The sequence below is a fragment of the Pinus tabuliformis genome, chromosome 3_2 (assembly GCF_031772625.1).
Source record: "Pinus tabuliformis cultivar Carrire ecotype Pingquan chromosome 3_2, CPIR1, whole genome shotgun sequence".
Taxonomy (NCBI): domain Eukaryota; kingdom Viridiplantae; phylum Streptophyta; class Pinopsida; order Pinales; family Pinaceae; genus Pinus; species Pinus tabuliformis.
In genome coordinates, this window is record NC_142302.1 from 1,078,421,910 (window position 1) to 1,078,443,273 (window position 21,364).

Sequence of the window (21,364 nt, forward strand, 5' to 3'; positions counted from 1 at the left end):
GCGATCGGTGGTATGCTATCCATATGTTTATATAATACCAATTCTCCCGATGCGATGCGATATCGCTATCGGCGATCGGGGTTTCAAAATTGTCAACATAAGGTTTAAGTGTTCCCGACGCCCGATTATGATATAGCGCGGATTTCAAAAAAAGCCGTTAAAGTGGAGGGATATATTGATCAATTCATATTTAAAGCTTGATCTGTCGAACAATGATTCACCTGCGCACAACCGCCAAAACATCTCTAAGCATGCTTAAAGGAATCATTCGGCCAGTTAATGGTATAATGGGCATTTAAGGATTGGCAAGTTTTAAACGACCATTTAATGTAATTGTAAGATCTTCCCATGGATCGTATCCGCGGCCATTTTTTAGAGTTAATCTCTTAGCATGCTTGGATCGATATATCTTTCCCATATTGGATTTTCATTGTCATCTCTCTGTGTTATGTATATTTTCGCCTTTGTGCAGAATTCATCCAAAGGAGAAAGCTCAGGCAAAATGGGGAAGAAATCCAAGAAGACCACAGGCGCTTCCGCTGCGCCAGCTGCAGGACAAGCTGTCGCTGACAAAAAGAAGGGATTGATATCTGATACTACATGTTTGGGTCTCGTCAGAACTACTTGGCAAGGCACCTACAACCTGATTGAAGCCGAAGAACCAGAAGCAACAACAGTACAAGCCACTGTGGATTTAACTCGGAAATCCGAGGGTACTCTTAAGGACTTAGCTGACTCCTTCCTTCACCGGATAGCAGCTAGGGAACAAATTCTCCCATACACAGATGTAGTGCGGTGGGCAATTGAAGAAATCCCAATCCTGGATAGAACCTTCAGCACCAGAGACGGGAGAATTTTCGGGTCATTCAGGGCAGATGATCTAAGGCAAATGTATCATTTGCCTGAGCCAGAGAAGATATATAATAAGGCGTTCCTGGAGAAATTCGCAAACGAAAATGAAGTTGAATCCGAACCCATCCGGGATTGGAGACAAAATCCGACAAAGCACAAACATGAGTCTTCTGGTAAGTACTCAGTTGATTCCCTGGCTTCTCCTTATTGCTATGCTGGAATAATGATGTGTAGATTGTGGGGATTGCATGACTCTGATAATTTTACCATAGAAATGGTTCCCCTAATGGAAGCAGCATGCAACAGTGTAATTATGTATTAGGCCACTATTCTCTCAGATAAACTAGCCTCAGCTCTTCTTGAATTTAGGAGTAAGACCCGCGTTTCTGAAAGGATAATTCCCCCATTCTATTACAGTGCCTATATCTTAGATACCTTGTGTTTTAATTCTGAATTTCCTGTGCTCGGCTGGAGGTGGAAGCCACAAGACCCCATGCCTATTCACATATACCATCAGAAATTATGGAAGTCCTCTTATAAGCACCATTTGTACCAAGTCTGCAATGGTTTTATGTTACCTGTTCATTATTCTATTTTTGATAAACCTGCTCCCAAGATTTCTTATCAAGCCGGAATTGACTTAACCTCAATAGGAAGATGGTTCGGGGAGGAAAACTTCACTTATATAAGAGTTTTCGGTAGCCAAGCCGATCCTCATGTTCTCCCTTTATACATACCAGATAAATTGTTGGCAAGAGAAATCTCTTACCAGATTATGGCTGAGAGTGTTACACAGACTCTCAAGAAGAATAAGAAGCAGGGATGGCCCTCTTTTCCCTTGAGATGTGGTGTCTATACTCTGCATGATCTCAAACATGCAAAAAAGGAAGCCACGAAGATTAAATCATTAACTCTGGCGACTCTCCCAAATAGGCAGTTTGATCCAAACAAAGTTGCCTATACTGCACTAGAACAGGCCAAATTGACAAAATTTGATCATAAAGAAGATATGTTTGACGACCTGTTCTCTTCAGCTGAGACAATAAATCAGGTTAAAGCATTCGCCAAAGTGAAATATAATGATGAAGGGTTGACTGAATTTAATAAACTTAGAGAACAGAGGTTGCAAACTCTGCCTCTAGATTTATTAGCAACAACCCCAGCGACATCGTCAAGCGAGCCTAATCGGCAATAGTCAAAGGAACCTCCAGTTATAACGAAAGAACAAGAGAAGCCACAGGAGGAAAATCGGAAGAAAGAACAAGAGGAAAAGCAGAGAAGAGAGAGAGAGGAAAAGCAGAGGAAAGAACAAGAGGAAAAGCAGAGGAAAGAACAAGAGGAAAGGCAGAAGAGAGAGCAGGAAAAAGTGCGGAAGGAGACCCAAGCTGAAAAGGAAAAACAAACCACCATTGATGTCAATATAGATACTCATATTGACCCTAAATTGCTCCAGGAATGGAAGCAATTTGATTCCATTATCAGTGGTTTGGAATGCTCAAAGGACACAGACACTTCAAAGGTAACGGATACACAGGATATCACTTCACCACAGGTTCTAAGTGGAACCAGCGGCCCACCCATTTCTAAAGAGGTAGAGGTAATACCAAAGGACCCCTCCGACCAAATAATTCTGCAGGTAGAAGATATTCCTCCCCTAGATGTTTTCTACAGCCCAAGGCATAAAGCAGTGGTTAAACGACAAAGGAAAAGAAGAAGGACTGATCAACCTTCCCTTTTCCCAGAGCAAACTGTCATGGGCAATGTAGTTTGGAAGGAGGAATTTGACCCCTCCGATGACCTGACAAAACTGTCACAGTATGCAGGAGCTTATTCGGCAGCGACAATAGACAAGGCATCAGAGGTAAGCCTTTTACTGAAAACAAAGGATCAGGAGATTTTCTCATTACAGGCACAGTTAACTGAAGCAAAGCAGAAAGCAGAGCAGCAATTGTTGACACAGCAACAAGTGAACAGTCAACTAACACAACAATTGCAGGCAGAAAAACAAAGGATTGACCAAAGCGCAATCCAGAAACAGAAAGAATTATCAGAGGCATTAGCACAATTGAAGGCAGCGAACAAGCAAAAGATGAGAAAATTGCTCAATTATCATCACAGCTCGAGAAAACAAAGGGCGTTCCACAAGTGGCTGAATTTAGAGCAGAAGCATTACAAATAAATACTGCATTAATATCCCAAATTAAGCTTCTGTGTCAACAAATAGCCCAGGCAGAGCCACTACGTGAATTAATGGCATCTATAAGTAAGCAAGTAGACAAGGCCAGGACTGAATTGGATCAAGTTGAAGAAACGATAGCTGCATTTCTCGACTGGCAAGATTCTGACCAAGGACAAGCGGCCAATTTACCCAGGATCTTAGAATCACACAAAGATATACTCTTCACTGAATGGCAGTCCCAGTTAATGAAAGCAGAGAGGGCGGTTTCAAGATGTAAATCAAGTTCTAGCAATTTAGTTGAATTGGTCAATAACACTCTCTACTTATCAAACATGATTTCCCAATGCACACTAGGAAAATTGACAACAATGAAAATGTTGGAGCAATCATGTTATCCAGATCTAGAAGAAAAGGGGAGGTTAATCGCTGGGATTAACAGTTTAACTTGGGACACATATTGGTTCTTCCTAGTAAAGCCGCACACACAGAGAGCCGCCCTCAAGTGCCTAACAGATGCAATTGCGTATATTATCCCCGATATTCAGGATGCCACCTATGCCGCCCAGCTCAGCTCGCGCCTCAACAAACCACCTGAAGTAGAGCCAATGCTTGCAATAAGTCAGCTCAGATTTAAAGGCAAGAAACCTACTTGATGAATCATGCCGCCGACTGCCAGATCGCTGAAGAAAAATAGGATCAAGATTTATTGATACCAATTAAGTATGATTTCTGTTTTATAGATAGATAGATTAATTAAGTATTTATAGACCCTTTCATTGTTTTGGACAGGGTCGTAAAGTTTTGTACCTGACTTAAAGACTAAATTTTCACTATTGTGCTTCAGTCATATTCTTTTATGAAACTGGACCAGTTGTTCTTAATTCGATAAGGAAGCTTTTTATGCAATTGTGCACTATTGTCTTTGTATGGAAAATGTTTTTGCGTTGAAGGAAGAATTACAAGCAGCGGATTGATATTGGGAGTGTCAAAGCAGCTCATATGGTATTTCTATCTATGTCCGAATTCATTCCTTTCATGTGAATTGTTATTTGATTATCCTTGCTATTATTGATTATATGCATGCGCTTTAACAGCAGCTCTATATTCCTTCCACTATTGGATGTTTTATGGTATGCTTTTCTTTTAATCATGTATGTGTCGATGATATAAATGATGAGTGTAGTAATATCGCTTTAATTGCTTTGCTTAACTATTTAGGCACAATAATCTTGAATGAAATAATATCCATGTCTGTTAGATGGAGTCATCTATATGCCTGTCTATAGACACAGACCATCAAGCGCTACACTTTTAAGCTCAATAGGTTCCCGGGATAGGTCATAGTTCTTGTATTCTTGTTAATAGATTTAGTTATTCGCCCATCATTAGCTTAGTTAATAAATCATCCATTCATCCCGTTTATCCACTTTTGGGAAACTGGTCCCATTATCCCCAGTCGGAGCCACTATTCCAAATGGAAAAGGAGCTGTACTAAGGTCCGGACCGGGTGGTTATCCCCAATGTTGTTGCAGCGATTTTCGGGGCATCAACATTTTTGGCGCTAGAAGGAGGGCCTGACTGTGAATGGCACATAAACCAAAATCTATAAGCCATTCTAAAAATAATTCTCCCTCCGTATCTCCTCAAACTTCTCATTCACATGCTGGTTCTCCAGTATCCAAACAAGAAGAAGAGGAATCAACTACCACTGCTCAAACCCATCATACTCCAGAACAATTAAGTCTTGAATCGCCTGAAGTCTAGTCTCTTATCCACAAACTTCAGAGCTTCTCGATTTCACCACAGAAATCTGAGGTATCACAAAGCAGTGCGACTTCGCAGTTCAATTTATCTCATCCTCTCACCAGACTTCAGAGCGAAAAGCTCGGTATTGAACCCACTGAGTTCCCTTTACCCACAAGGAAAAAGGCGAAGAAATATACTGAAGGATCTGACAGTGGAGAGATTTCATCCACATCCTCCATTGCATCTTCCTCTCTGCAAAGTCAACCGTCCACTCCCCCATTACATATCGTTGTTCACCAGGGATTAGGTACTACAACATCCCAACCTGCTCACTCCTCAAATTTGTTTCCTTCCCAGACATCTGGAATTCCAGCAGTAGTATCAACCACTACTGCTATTATAATGGCAGATCCATGGACCAGACCTGGTGCAGTCAATATGCCTGCACCATTGCATCCATTACCAGATGCTCCTGAAAAATGGCTACCCAAATTTAATCCAGATGATGGGACCCAGGCTGAGGAACACATTAATAATTTCATGTTGGCAGTCAACTTGAAAGGAGTAACAGAACAAGATGTTGTTGTTAGACTTTTTCCATATACCTTGCAAGGATCAGCAGGATACTGGCATTTTTCTTTACCTTCTGGTTCGATTACTAGTTGGAACACTTGCCAAGAGCAGTTTCTTACCAAATATGGAGATGATAGGTCTTTGGCTACCTTAATAAACGATCTCTCCAATATGAGAATAGAGCATAGGGAACCAATTAAGGAATTTAATGCCCGCTTCAATAAACTCCTGAACAAAATCCCTACAGCCTCCAAACCAAGTGAACAAATTCGAAGCGAATGGTATATCACCGCCCTACCTGCCAATATAGCCATTTTTGTAGACAGGGTTGGGAAACCTACCTTAGCTGAAAACATGAGAGAAGCACTTGCTGTGGAAAAACGCATCAATGCTCTAGAGAAGAAGGCTGCTCTGGAAGACAGAAAAGCCAAAAAAGTCTCTTTTAAAGATGACTCAAGAAAGAAAACCCCAAAAGACCCATATGACATGGAAGGTTTGCAAAAGGTCCTAAAAACTTTATCAAATGAAATGGTTGAAATAAAGAAACAGGTAGCCAAAACCTCAACCAAAAGACCCTTTATGACTTATAGGAGAAATGAATCAAAGCCACCAAATGTCATATCTAATGCAGATTCAGAGCAAGAAGAAGAAGAGGAAGAGGAAATAGTCTCACCAACTGATGATGAAGAAGAAGTAGTAGAATGTCATGGAATGTGGGATTTTATACTCCCCAACTCCGATACCGATAATGAAGAAGAAGCGTTCCCGGTCACTACTAGAAGTAAAAGTACTTCTGAACCTGTTCAGGCAACGTCAAAGAAAAGGAGTGCAGGTGCTGCTACAACCAAAGAAAAAATACCTGCAAAGAAATCACCTGCAGTAGTTCCCCAAAACCAGCCTTCAACTTCTAATACTCCTTCAACATCTAAAACATTAGTGGTATCCGATTCAATGGAGTACAACATTGTTGATGACATGAAGAAAACTAAAGCAAACATTACTATGTTTGAACTTAGTAAATTAAAACATCAGCAGAAATTACTTCTCAAAGAATTGAATGTTGTTCCTTCTACACCTCTTCCCAGTGCTAAAGCTGCTAATGATTCAGGCCAACCTCCTCCCGGTATGGTTGAAGCCACCGATTCAGTTCTGATTGGAGATAGATCAAATTCTCATACTCCACCCTTCCTTCTGACCTATGAGATCTATAACAGAAACCTGCACAACTGTTTGATTGACTCTGGGGCATCTTCTAACATAATGCCAGCTTTAGTTTGTTCTAAACTGAACATTGAACCCCAGAAGTCTGCTATCCATATTGTACAGTTGGACAGGACCAAAGTGCAGGTTGTGGGAGAAATTAATTCCGTAACTATCAGGTTGTCCGCTGATCCCAGAGTAGTACAAAGAATTGACATCCTAATAGCCGATATACCTGAATTTTACGGTTTAATTTTGAGTAGGGATTGGTCTGAAAAATTACATGGGTATATTTCCACTGATTGGTCACATATGTGGCTTCCCTACAAGGGTAAGCCAAATCAAATAAGGATCGATCGGGAAAAACATATGACCCATACTATTACAGAATTCGAACAAGAAAACCAGTCGGTAGCATTCAACAACAATATTTTGGGGAATTATTCATCTGAGTCATTCTTTGGTAACTTTACTGCCCAGTCATCCCCTTTCTCAGTCAATCATTTTTCGTCTCAGATTGAGAATTTTTCACAAACTGATAGGTCTAGATGTTTCAATGATGCTGAGAAAACTGTAAATACATTTGTTAATACCTCTTTATTTTGGTCATTATATTTCAATGGGTCCAAGTCTAGTGAGGGCTCAGGAGCAGGATGTATTTTTGTTAGTCCACAAGGAGAAAAGACAATGTTGTCCTATAGGCTAGAATTCGAATGCACTAACAATACAGCTGAATATGAGGCCTTAGTCCAGGGACTATATAAAGCAATCGACCTTAAAGTGCAATATCTAAAAGTATTCGGCGATTCTGAAATTATTGTTAAACAAGTGAGGAATGCAATCCATTGTCTTTCAAATCGCCTCAAGCATTATCAATCACTAGTACAAGAAATTACCTCGCACTTTTCCACATTCAACATTTCCTCCATCCCTAAGTCTCAAAACTCGGCAGCCGATCTCCTAGCTAATGTAGCTTCCAAGCTCCTACCTTCTGAAGACTACAACCCATATAGATTTTCCGTAGAATTGCTTTTTAGGCCCTCAATTCCTGACAATGTCACTAATTGGAGAGTATTCAACCATGATGAGGATATTTTACAATTTCTAACTTCTGAAAAGTCCTATGACGATCAAATTATTGAGGAAAATGACCATGATCTACAAATGAAAGAAACGCCTCAGGAAAATTCAATCCCTAAGCCAGTGGTAAAGCTCGAGGATCTTTATGATATCAAAGACAGGTTTAAACCTGTAAAAAATGCAAAGCTCCAAAGTTCTACCCTTAGGTTTGAATTGATAAATCTTGGCACTCAGCAAACTCCTCAAAACATTAACTTAGGACTAGGACTTTCCTTGGAAGAGAAGGAGGCATTCATTAGACTGTTAAGGAAAAATAAACAGGTTTTTGCTTGGAAATACGATGATTTGAAGACATATGATACATCCATTATCCAGCATACCATTCCAATGCTTCCCGATCAGAAACCGATTCAGCAGAAGTTAAGAAAAATACATCCAAACTTAGAGAGCCAGATAAAATCGGAACTTAACAAACTCTTGAAAGCCAAGATTATTTTTCCTATCCGACACTCAAATTGGGTCTCTAATATGGTGCCAGTCAGAAAGAAAAATGGCGACATTCAGATTTGTATTGATTTCAGAAATTTGAACAAAGCGAGCTTGAAAGACAATTTCCCATTACCTACTATGGAGCAAATACTTCAATCAGTAGCAGGCTCTGAATTGATGTCCTTTCTAGATGGTTTCTCAGGATATAACCAAGTCCTGGTTCATTCTGATGACCAACTTAAAACCACATTCAGAACAAAATGGGGAACATATGCATATCAGAAAATGCCTTTCGGACTTATAAATGCAGGAGCGACATTCCAAAGAGCTATGGATATAGCTTTTAAAGGGTTGATTAATAGAACAGTGGTCGTCTATCTAGACGATATTACTGTATTCTCTAAAGAGAGGTCTAATCATTTGCATGACCTAAATCAAATTTTTCAACATTGCAAAAGATATGGTATTTCTCTTAACCCTAAAAAGTCTTTCTTTGCTCTTGATCAAGGGAAGCTCTTGGGTTTTATAGTGTCCAAATATGACATTTGTATTGATCCTGATCGGATCAAAGAAATCTCTGAAATCCCTTTCCCACACAATAAAAAATCGATGCAGTCATTTTTAGGCCAGATCAATTTTGTTAAAAGATTTGTTCCAGATTTTTCTCAAATTATTTTGCCACTTCAAACAATGATTAAGAAAAATTCAGTCTTTAAGTGGGGATCAACAGAAAAAGAAGCTTTTGATCTAATCAAGCAATCAATAATCAACGCCCCAGCCTTAAATACTCCAAATTTTTCTAATCATTTTACATTGTATACCATCGCATCCAACTTCTCTTATGCCGCAGTTCTCACGCAACTAAATGATCACAATCTGGAAGCACCCATTTCATTTTTTAGCTCAAATCTTCAGGCTGCTGAATTGAATTACTCCGAGGTAGAAAAACAAGCCTTTGCTGTATTTAAAGTAGTCAAACATTATAGACCCTTCCTTTTGAAAACCCACACAAAAGTTATAGTTCCTTTCCCTGCAGTTAGGAAACTATTAATCCAAAAAGAACTGGGTGAAAAAAGGGCAATTGGGTCACAGCGCTTCAAGAATATGACTTAGAAATTAGGCCAGCAAAGATTGTTAGGGGCCAAGGTTTTTGTAGGTTATTGGCAGGAGCATCCAACATCCCAGAATCAGGTGATACAGATCAAACTGAAGAAATCAACCAGATAAGTGTTACTGATTCTGAGTCTCAATATGCAGATTTAATCTTTTATTTGAAAAATGGTTATGCACCTCCTAACCTGTCTTACAAAAACAAAAGGGCCATTAGGTTCACAATTTGTCATATATGCATTTTAAATAACCACCACCTTTTTAATTTGCTCCTAGTGATTCATGAGATGATTAAATCTGATGGCAGAGACATCACCTCCCCCCCCCCCAAACGCCTTTTTGAACTTTAATGGGGGGATCCAAATTTATTTTTTCATATTTACTTGTACAATGGAGCGCCACATAGGTTAATTTGGCCCATTTCCTGATGCTTCAACTATGCAATGATCGCCATGAAATCTCCACATCATTGCCACATCACAATCTCCCACATGTCATGCCATGTCACTGCCATGTGTCACTCGGAAAAGGGTGACATGGACACTCAAAAAGGCCAAATCCACCTATCATGTGTCCTCACCTTAGTGTACCATGTCATTGTCTCCCATTTATCTCTTCCAAGTAAACTTTCCATGTCATCCTAGGTCCATCTACCCCATCAAAACAATGTCTTGACTCCATCACTTCAAACTCTGATTTCTCTTCATTCCTGGGGAGTTAGACTACGTTCCATATACCACTATTATTGATGATGTGCTTTTTAGACAGAATTATGATTCAATCTTATTAAGATGCCTTGAGAAACCTGAAGCACAAAAGGTTTTGCAAGAGTTACATGATGGACCAGCAGGAGGACATTTTGGAGCTGACACAACAGCTCACAAAATTATTCATGCTGGATACTATTGGCCAACTCTGTTTAGAGATGCCCACGAGTATGTAAGGAAACGCCGCAATTGTCAAACTTCTAGTGGAAGACAACGAAAACCAGCTTTCCCTCTGCAATCGGTCAACATTGAACAACCATTTGAGCAATGGGGATTGGACATCATTGGGGAAATTACTCCACCATCTTCCAAACAGCATAAGTATATCCTTACTGTTACCGATTATTTTACTAAGTGGGTTGAGGCAATTCCTTTGAGGACAACAAATTCTGAGGCAATCATTGAGTTCTTAGATCAATTCATCATTACCAGGTTTGGTGTTCCAAATGCTCTTGTTTTTTATAATGCATCTTATTTCTCAGGCAATGCTATGTTTGATTTCGCTATTAAAAGAGGATTTAAATTGAAATATTCTGCTAATTACTATCCCCAGGGTAATGGTTTAGCAGAGTCTACTAATAAGAATCTGATCAAGATCATTAAGTGAACTATCGAACAGAATCATAAAAACTGGCACAAATCCTTAATGTTTGCATTATGGGCTGATAGGATAACACAGAAAGCTTCTATAGGATCTTCCCCATTAAACCTTGTGTATGGAAAAGAAGCAGTACTGCCCACAAATCTTGTTCTTCCTTCTCTAGCCCTAGTTCAGTTCATTGAGGAAAGTCCGTCCTCTTCTATTCAACTTAGACATGATCAAATTCTAAAACTAGAAGAAGAAAGAGAAAAAGCCAGGGTTACTCATGCCAAACATCAGCAAATCATTAAAGCAACTTTTGATTCAGTCTCATCCGGTTCAAAACAATTTCAAGTCGGTGATTTAGTTCTGAAATGGGACAAAGCCCATGAGGACAAGGGTAAACACACCAAGTTCCAGAAGATGTGGCTTGGACCATTTCAGATCTGTGAAAAGATAGGCCATTCGACCTTTATATTGCAAGACTTATCAGGTTTGAGAGATTCTCTCCCTGTTAATGGCCTTATCTTGAAGAAATTCTTTAATTGAGGAGGTAACCCCTTCTCCTTTTAGTTTGATAGAGTTTTGTAGTTTGTAGGATTTTGTTTGGAAAATAATGTTGTAAGGTATCTTCTATTGACCTTTGCTGCGTTTGAAAAGTTGTCCCACAGAAGTAGTATGGATATTTGCTTTTAAATAAATAGAGCTCACAACCAAAAGAGATAATTTCTAGGAAATTAGGTATCATTGTATTCTGAAACCACATTTCAAGTTTTGTTAACACCTCTCAAAGTTTAGAAGTATTGTAAATCATTTTCTGTTTTCAAATTGGTCTCAAAAGGTTATCAATATCAAGATAGAAGCTAATCCAATTTCAACATCTTTAACTCTTACCCTGTCATCCATTTACTCTTAAGGAGAAGATTGTTCATCCCATTCACTAAAGTTTATGATTACTCAAAGTGTAATTCTAAAATATCTGATATTAAAGATAAGAGGTCTTATTACAAGCCTGCTTACCATGTTCATAGGGAAATAGTTTAACCGACATTACCAATACTGCATACCAAAACAGGGTAATGGCTTAGAATTATAAGACAAGGGGTCTCATCACGAGCCAACTTGTTCGGTTAGATTACTACCAGTGAATGGCATTGTCAATAGCTGGCCACCAAACCAGGACAATGGCTTTTTATCTTATCAATAATAGAAAAAGGAAATGAAATACAAAATATGAAAACATGTTTTGAATTCATTCTGTTAATCACACTCTTAATTGGATGGGACAATGGACAATAACATGGTTAAAATGTATCCCTGTCGAAACTATGAACGTTTGCTGGTAGCAGAGGCTCTACCTATGACAGATGAGTTCACTATAAAAGCTGATTTGGAAAGGTTTTCTGTTTTATCATTATAAACCAATAAAGGCCTATTTAAAACTTAGAATGTATCTATTTTCTTAAAAAAGAGAGGAAGTTAGCAAAATAGTTTCATTTCATTCGGAATGCATATATACCCAGTTATATTAGAATTTTCCCTTTTGATTAGAACTCTATTTTGAAAAAGTTTAAGTATTACTATACTTTTCAGAGATAACTGTTTCTTCCAGCGAATCGCCAATTGTTGTGCTCTACAACAACCCCCCATTTCTTATCATTTTATTCACAAAATTATCATATGAAATGGGTCCCTTTAGAGTTTGATTGGTATCAATATTGTATTATTTAAAAAGGTCCGAAAACCAAAGGAAAATATTATATAAAACCTTTTTGAAAAACCCATTTCGATCAAATAAATCAATTCTTAATCATTGCGATAAAGCGATCGCAAGACTGCATATCGCAATGACATAAGGAGCATATGAAAATAACACATTGGTTTCCGCCGATGCGATATCGCTATCGGCGATCGGCAATACTCTATGCACATTTTAAAGAGCGCCCCCAGGTCATACCCCCGATGCGATGCGATATCGCAATCGGCGATACACTATCTATGCACATTGTAATGCCCATTCACCCCGATGCAATGCGATTTCGCTATCGGCGATCGGTGGTATGCTATCCATATGTTTATATAATACCAATTCTCCCAATGCGATGCGATATCGCTATCGGCGATCGGGGTTTCAAAATTGTCAACATAAGGTTTAAGTGTTCCCGACGCCCGATTATGATATAGCGCGGATTTCAAAAAAAGCCGTTAAAGTGGAGGGATATATTGATCAATTCATATTTAAAGCTTGATCTGTCGAACAATGATTCACCTGCGCACAACCGCCAAAACATCTCTAAGCACGCTTAAAGGAATCATTCGGCCAGTTAATGGTATAATGGGCATTTAAGGATTGGCAGGTTTTAAACGGCCATTTAATGTAATTGTAAGATCTTCCCATGGATCGTATCCACAACCATTTTTTAGAGTTAATCTCTTAGCACGCTTGGATCGATATATCTTTCCCATATTGGATTTTCATTGTCATCTCTCTGTGTTACGTATATTTTCGCCTCTGTGCAGAATTCATCTAAAGGAGAAAGCTCAGGCAAAATGGGGAAGAAATCCAAGAATACCACAGGCGCTTCCGCTGCGCTAGCTGTAGGACAAGCTGTCGCTGACAAAAAGAAGGGATTGATATCTGATACTACATGTTTGGGTCTCGTCAGAACTACTTGGCAAGGCACCTAGAACCTGATTGAAGCCGAAGAACCATAAGCAACAACAGTACAAGCCACTGTGGATTTAACTCGGAAATCCGAGGGTACTCTTAAGGACTTAGCTGACTCCTTCCTTCACCGGATAGCAGCTAGGGAAAAAATTCTCCCATACACAGATGTAGTGCGGTGGGCAATTGAAGAAATCCCAATCCTGGATAGAACCTTCAGCACCAGAGACGGGAGAATTTTCGGGTCATTCAGGGCGGATGATCTAAGGCAAATGTATCATTTGCCTAAGCCAGAGAAGATATATAATAAGGCGTTCCTGGAGAAATTCGCAAACGAAAATGAAGTTGAATCCGAACCCATCCGGGATTGGAGACAAAATCCGGCAAAGCACAAACATGAGTCTTCTGGTAAGTACTCAGTTGATTCCCTGGCTTCTCCTTATTGCTATGCTGGAATAATGATGTGTAGATTGTGGGGATTGCATGACTCTGCTAATTTTACCATAGAAATGGTTCCCCTAATGGAAGCAGCATGCAACAGTGTAATTATGGATTGGGCCACTATTCTCTCAGATAAACTAGCCTCAGCTCTTCTTGAATTTAGGAGTAAGACCCGCGTTTCTGAAAGGATAATTCCCCCATTCTATTACAGTGCCTATATCTTAGATACCTTGTGTTTTAATTCTGAATTTCCTGTGCTCAGCTGGAGGTGGAAGCCACAAGACCCCATGCCTATTCACATATACCATCAGAAATTATGGAAGTCCTCTTATAAGCACCATTTGTACCAAGTCTGCAATGGTTTTATGTTACCTGTTCATTATTCTATTTTTGATAAACCTGCTCCCAAGATTTCTTATCAAGCCGGAATTGACTTAACCTCAATAGGAAGATGGTTCGGGGAGGAAAACTTCACTTATATAAGAGTTTTCGGTAGCCAAGCCGATCCTCATGTTCTCCCTTTATACATACCAGATAAACTGTTGGCAAGAGAAATCTCTTACCAGATTATGGCTGAGAGTGTTACACAGACTCTCAAGAAGAATAAGAAGCAGGGCTGGCCCTCTTTTCCCTTGAGATGTGGTGTCTATACTCTGCATGATCTCAACCATGCAAAAAAGGAAGCCACGAAGATTATATCATTAACTCTGGCGACTCTCCCAAATAGGCAGTTTGATCCAAACAAAGTTGCCTATACTGCACTAGAACAGGCCAAATTGACAAAATTTGATCATAAAGAAGATATGTTTGACGACCTGTTCTCTTCAGCTGAGACAATAAATCAGGTTAAAGCATTCGCCAAAGTGAAATATAATGATGAAGGGTTGACTGAATTTAATAAACTTAGAGAACAGAGGTTGCAAGCTCTGCCTCTAGATTTATTAGCAACAACCCCAGCGACATCGTCAAGCGAGCTTGATCGGCAACAGTCAAAGGAACCTCCAGTTATAATGAAAGAACAAGAGAAGCCACAGGAGGAAAATCGGAGGAAAGAACAAGAGGAAAAGCAGAGAAGAGAGAGAGAGGAAAAGTAGAGGAAAGAATAAGAGGAAAAGCAGAGGAAAGAACAAGAGGAAAGGCAGAAGATAGAGCAGGAAAAAGTGCGGAAGGAGACCCAAGCTGAAAAGGAAAAACAAACCACCATTGATGTCAATATAGATACTCATATTGACCCTAAATTGCTCCAGGAATGGAAGCAATTTGATTCCATTATCAGTGGTTTGGAATGCTCAAAGGACACAGACACTTCAAAGGTAACGGATACACAGGATATCACTTCACCACAGGTTCTAAGTGGAACCAGCGGCCCACCCATTTCTAAAGAGGTAGAGGTAATACCAAAGGACCCCTCCGACCAAATCATTCTGCAGGTAGAAGATATTCCTCCCCTAGATGTTTTCTACAGCCCAAGGCATAAAGCGGTGGTTAAACGACAAAGGAAAAGAAGAAGGACTGATCAACCTTCCCTTTTCCCAGAGCAAACTGTCACGGGCAATGTAGTTTGGAAGGAGGAATTTGACCCCTCCGATGACCTGACAAAACTGTCACAGTATGCAGGAGCTTATTCGGCAGCGACAATAGACAAGGCATCGGAGGTAAGCCTTTTACTGAAAACAAAGGATCAGGAGATTTTCTCATTACAGGCACAGTTAACTGAAGCAAAGCAGAAAGTAGAGCAGGCAGAGCAGCAATTGTTGACACAGCAGCAAGTGAACAGTCAACTAACACAACAATTGCAGGCATAAAAACAAAGGATTGACCAAAGCGCAATCCAGAAACAGAAATAATTATCAGAGGCATTGGCACAATTGAAGGCAGCGAACGAGAAAAAGATGAGCAAATTGCTCAATTATCATCACAGCTCGAGAAAACAAAGGGCGTTCCACAAGTGGCTGAATTTAGAGCAGAAGCATTACAAATAAATACTGCATTAATATCCCAAATTAAGCTTCTGTGTCAACAAATAGCCCAGGCAGAGCCACTATGTGAATTAACGGCATCTATAAGTAAGCAAGTAGACAAGGCCAGGACTGAATTGGATCAAGTTGAAGAAACGATAGCTGCATTTCTCGACTGGCAAGATTCTGACCAAGGACAAGCGGCCAATTTACCCAGGATCTTAGAATCACACAAAGATATACTCTTCACTGAATGGCAGTCCCAGTTAATGAAAGCAGAGAGGGCGGTTTCAAGATGTAAATCAACTTCTAGCAATTTAGTTGAATTGGTCAATAACACTCTCTACTTATCAAACATGATTTCCCAATGCACACCAGGAAAATTGACAACAATGAAAATGTTGGAGCAATCATGTTATCCAGATCTGGAAGAAAAGGGGAGGTTAATCGCTGGGATTAACAGTTTAACTTGGGACACATATTGGTTCTTCCTAGTAAAGCCGCACACACAGAGAGCCGCCCTCAAGTGCCTAACAGATGCAATCGGGTATATTATCCCCGATATTTAGGATGCCACCTATGCCGCCTAGCTCAGCTCGCGCCTCAACAAACCACCTGAAGTAGAGCCAATGCTTGCGATAAGTCAGCTCAGATTTAAAGGCAAGCAGCCTACTTGATGAATCATGCCCCCGACTGCCAGATCGCTGAAGAAAAATAGGATCAAGATTTATTGATACCAATTAAGTAGGATTTCTGTTTTATAGATAGATAGATTAATTAAGTATTTATAAACCCTTTCATTGTTTTGGAAAGGGTCGTAAAGTTTTGTACCTGACTTAAAGACTTAAGTTGCACTATTGTGCTTCAGTCATATTCTTTTATGAAACTGGACCAGTTGTTCTTAATTCGATAAGGAAGCTTTTTATGCAATTGTGCACTATTGTCTTTGTATGGAAAATGTTTTTGCGTTGAAGGAAGAATTACAAGTAGAGATTGATATTGGGAGTGTCAAAGCAGCTCATATGGTATTTCTATCTATGTCTGAATTCATTCCTTTCATGTGAATTTTTATTTGATTATCCTTACTATTATTGATTATATGCATGCGCTTTAACAACAGCTCTATATTCCTTCCACTATTGGATGTTTTATGGTATGCTTTTCTTTTAATCATGTATGTGTCGATGATATAAATGATGAGTGTAGTAATATCGCTTTAATCGCTTTGCTTAACTATTTAGGCACAGTAATATTGAATGAAATAATATCCATGTCTGTTAGATGGAGTCATCTATATGCCTGTCTATAGACACAGACCATCAAGCGCTACACTTTTAAGCTCAATAGGTTCCTGGGATGGTCATAGTTCTTGTATTCTTGTTAATAGATTTAGTTATTCGCCCATCATTAGCTTAGTTAATAAATCATCCATTCACCCCGTTTATCCACTTTTGGGAAACTGGTCCCATTATCCCCAGTCGGAGCCACTATTCCAAACGGAAATGGAGCTGTACTAAGGTCCGGACCGGGTGGTTATCCCTAATGTTGTTGCAGCGATTTTCGGGGCATCAACACTTCCTTAGTTTGTAAAGTTTTGCAATCCTCTTTGCCTTTATAACAACCAGAGCACCCTTTGAAACTCTCACCGCTCCGCCTTGACCTATGAATTTGTAACCCTTCGAATCCAATATTCCCAAAGAAATCAAATTCTTCTTCAACTTAGGTACATGTCTAACATCAATCAATGTTTTAATCATACCATCATAAATTTTTATTCTGAAATTTCCCACACAAACAATTTGACAAGATACATTATTACCCATAAACATAGAACTACCATTCACATCTTGATAAGAAGTGAACTAGTTTCTATGTAGACTCATGTGATGAGAAGAGAAAAAATCTAAAAACTAATCTTTAAAACACTTAGAAACATTGCAGTTAGACAAAAATTCACCTATCATACTTGATTCAACAAACAAAACCTCATCCATCATACCTTGCTCGACTTGATTTGCTTCCTTCTTTGGGTTTTCACCAGACTCTTGTCTTTTCCAACAGTCCTTCTTAAGATGCCTTATTTTGTTGCAAAACCAACATTTTTCTTTACACTTCTTGCCTCTTGACTTTGATCTGGAAGAACTTCTTGATTTTTCTCCTCTCTCCCTGGACTGGCCTTTGGCTACCACAGTTTTTGGCATGGAAGTTACAATGCTAGACCTCCTCCGTACTTCTTCAGATAACAAAGCTCCCACAACGGAATCGAATTCTATAGATTCAATCGTTTTTAAACTGATAGAAGTCACAAAATGGTCCCGAGACTTGGGGAAGGAGCATAACAAAGTAATGGATTTATCTTCTTCCTCAAATTTGACCTTCATATTATTCAACTGAAAAATAAGGTTGTTAAATAAGTTTTGGTGATCCTCAATTTTAGTTCCCTCCTTCATTCATAGGCTATACAACTACCTCTTCAAGTAAATTATGTTGGTTAGAGACTTGGTCATGTATAAAGTTTCCAATTTACCCCACATACCTGTTACTGAGGTTTCTTCAACAATGTTGAAGAGAACATCATCCACTAGGCACAACCTAACGATACTGATAGCTCAGGCATCCAAGTTTGCCCATTCCAAATATGTCATGCTAATAGGTCTCTTTCTTACGCCATCTAATGCTTTGTGCAATCCTTTTTGAAAAAACAAATCTTGTATCTTTAGTTTCAACAATGCAAAATTGTTTTTTCTAGTGAATTTCTCCACCTCAAACTTGGCATTCGTCATTTTTTCCATTTTCTTTCTACACATGCTCCTTTTACTTAAAAAGATTACTAGTTTTTTCGAAGTTCTTGATTTGAATTCTTTAACTAGGGTTTTTTGAAAAAATATTTATTTTAGAATTTTATGGTTGCGCTTTCTTTTTAACTGGTAAATCTGTTGTTAATTTATTCTTCCCACATAAACTTCCAAGGGTTTTTTTTCTTCAAGAAAAACCCAACTTCTAAACAATTTTTTTTCTTCCTTTAGAAACTCCTCAAAGATACAATATTAAAATTGAAATTCTGCTAGGATTATTTTAATAGAAAATTACTTGGTTAGGGTTTCTATGCAGACTCAAAAAAATTGCGGCGTTTCTTCCATGTGAGCCCCAAGAAAAATGGCAACCTTTCTTTCACTAGTTCGAATCACTACTATTTATAGCTACATTTTTGTTTTCCGTTGGCTACAAATTTCCTTCATTAGCTCAATATATATGGCATTTGATTTCTTCTGTAGTGTGTCTAAACCGAGACGAAACCAAAAAATGGTGGATTCCTTGGAGGCTAGACAAAATGGTAGTGACTTTTCTCTTTGCACAAGATTCCCTTTGCAGTTAAACAGAAGTGAACTTTCTTTGTGCATGATATTCCCTTGGCAACTATCCACAAACCTTGGCTTCCGTTGACAATACATGGTTCTAACTCAGATGATGTCCTCTTCTATAATCAATGGTTTCTACATGGGCTCTTCTCTGGTTTATCATGGTCAGAGGAAACTTCTAATTGGACCAACTTTACCTTGGCGCTTGTGGCTTCACTTTCACTTTTTCTTTGACAATGATAAGAAATTTTATCTCATGACATTTCACAGCCACAAAGCTCTAATACCATTTTTTGTATTTTGAGATCGTAATTTAATTAAGAAACAAAATACACGCAAGAACAAGAAACTAAATTCATACAGAAAGACACATAATTTTACATGGTAAAACCCTGATAGTGTGTCAAGGAAACCTCCACGAGGCAAGGGATTGGAATGCTTTATTATTCAAGGTCAACAATGACTCTCTGAGAATATAATATTCCTCTCAAGCAACATCATTTTAATAGGAAGACATCGTTACATAACTTCCTATTGTTATACAATCGTTTAATTAATGTAAAAAACACATTTACATAATCATTGTTTCTTTATGTTATTTTTACAGAAGATCTCTCAACATTCATAATCATTGTTTTCAATCTTAACAAGAACAACTATCTCACTTTATTCATTTGGTCAAAGGTCTTTCCTATAGGTTTATAATCGGTCCACATTCTAATTAACAACATTAATAAATAGAATAAAATGCACACATCTTGACATTTGAAAACAATGTTCCTATCCAAATGAAATGTGTGATTCAATGACTAAAATATATGCTCATTGATACAAACTAGTTGAAATCAAGGAGTGTATGTAAGGTGGGTACATTGTAGTTGAGGGGGAAATCTTTGAATTCTGTGTCGTCTTATTCCTTACACATTTATGAGATTATATAATCGATATTCTTGTGAGTAGTTCAATTTGCATATTTTATATGAGCTACCATTAACAGCAACTTACACTGGGAAACATGGTACTAACCTTCTTAGTTATGAATCCATTAATACCAACATTTACAAGCGCACACCAAGCAATTCAAATTCACTTCACGCTTCTAATCAATAAGTGTAGTGGGTTGTTCCTACACTTGCATAGTAGACACATCCCAACATATTCAACTTTTTGACATTGCCTTAATCCTCATTTCAACTTTCATAGTTCCATATTAAATTCTATGTACACGTGTATCAATTTAAGATGTATTTCCATCTTTTCTCACATTCAGTACAACTATTCTCAACAGTGAGAGAAAATAAAGGACAATTTTGACATAAATTAGGAAAAATTGATATGAAGCAAGGGTGTCCTCTATAAAAAAACTTAAGAAGGACATCTATTAAGGAATTGCTAGCTAACTCGTCTAACTAGCTTAAAGGATAAGGGATGCTCCTCCCACGAGGGCATAGATTTCTATGAGATTGTTATGAATTAAATATTAGTATTGATGTGTATCCTGAGTATCTAGTTAAAACCATCCCTTTCCACCCTTGAGATACATGCATGAACATATCATTTTATTTCCCAATTTTGAGTGACATGCATCATTAGAGTGAGAATTTATTTTTTCCATTAATAAAGATAATTGGATATATATAAAAATATTAAAAAAACATTTATCTCATAAGAAAACTAAGACATCTATTTTGATCTCTTCCATTTTGTAGATTTTATTGTTATACCTTAGGTTATGTTTAGATTATATACAATGGTTTTCTCTCTTTCTTTGGTTTCAACCTATTAACCCATTATGTCATATCAAATGCCTAACACTTAGGTGGCTTCCTTACTTTCCCAACCCCCCTTAGTCATTTGTTTGACTTATTTTGACCCCATGGGGAACCCATTTAGTTCGTTGCCTAACTTCATCAGTATAATTAGGGGCATAACTACCCCTCCACCCAAGTCCATGGTCACTTAGGATGCCCTAAATTAGGTCCATAACCACCTAAACCTATTTGAGACTTGTTATTTATAGAGAAAACATGAGACAATCCTTAAACGTTTCTTGATATATTGGTATTGGCCATACTGTAGGTTCCTTTGTGGTATCAAGAAGATCTCTAAGTTACATTTTGGGTCTAAAAAGCCACAATACCATTATAACCAAACCCATGATATGCAACCTAAATGTGTGGTATGATGGTTCTATATGACTTATATACCCTAATAACTAATTCAACATTCTCCTATCCCTCAATGTTGCTCCTTGTTTATATACCCCCATTTTTGTCTTTGTAAAGACTTTCGTTAATATAATATAAAAATTTTTATCTTTAGAGAAACCCTAATTTTTAGGTACATTGTTGCGTTATTTGTTGAT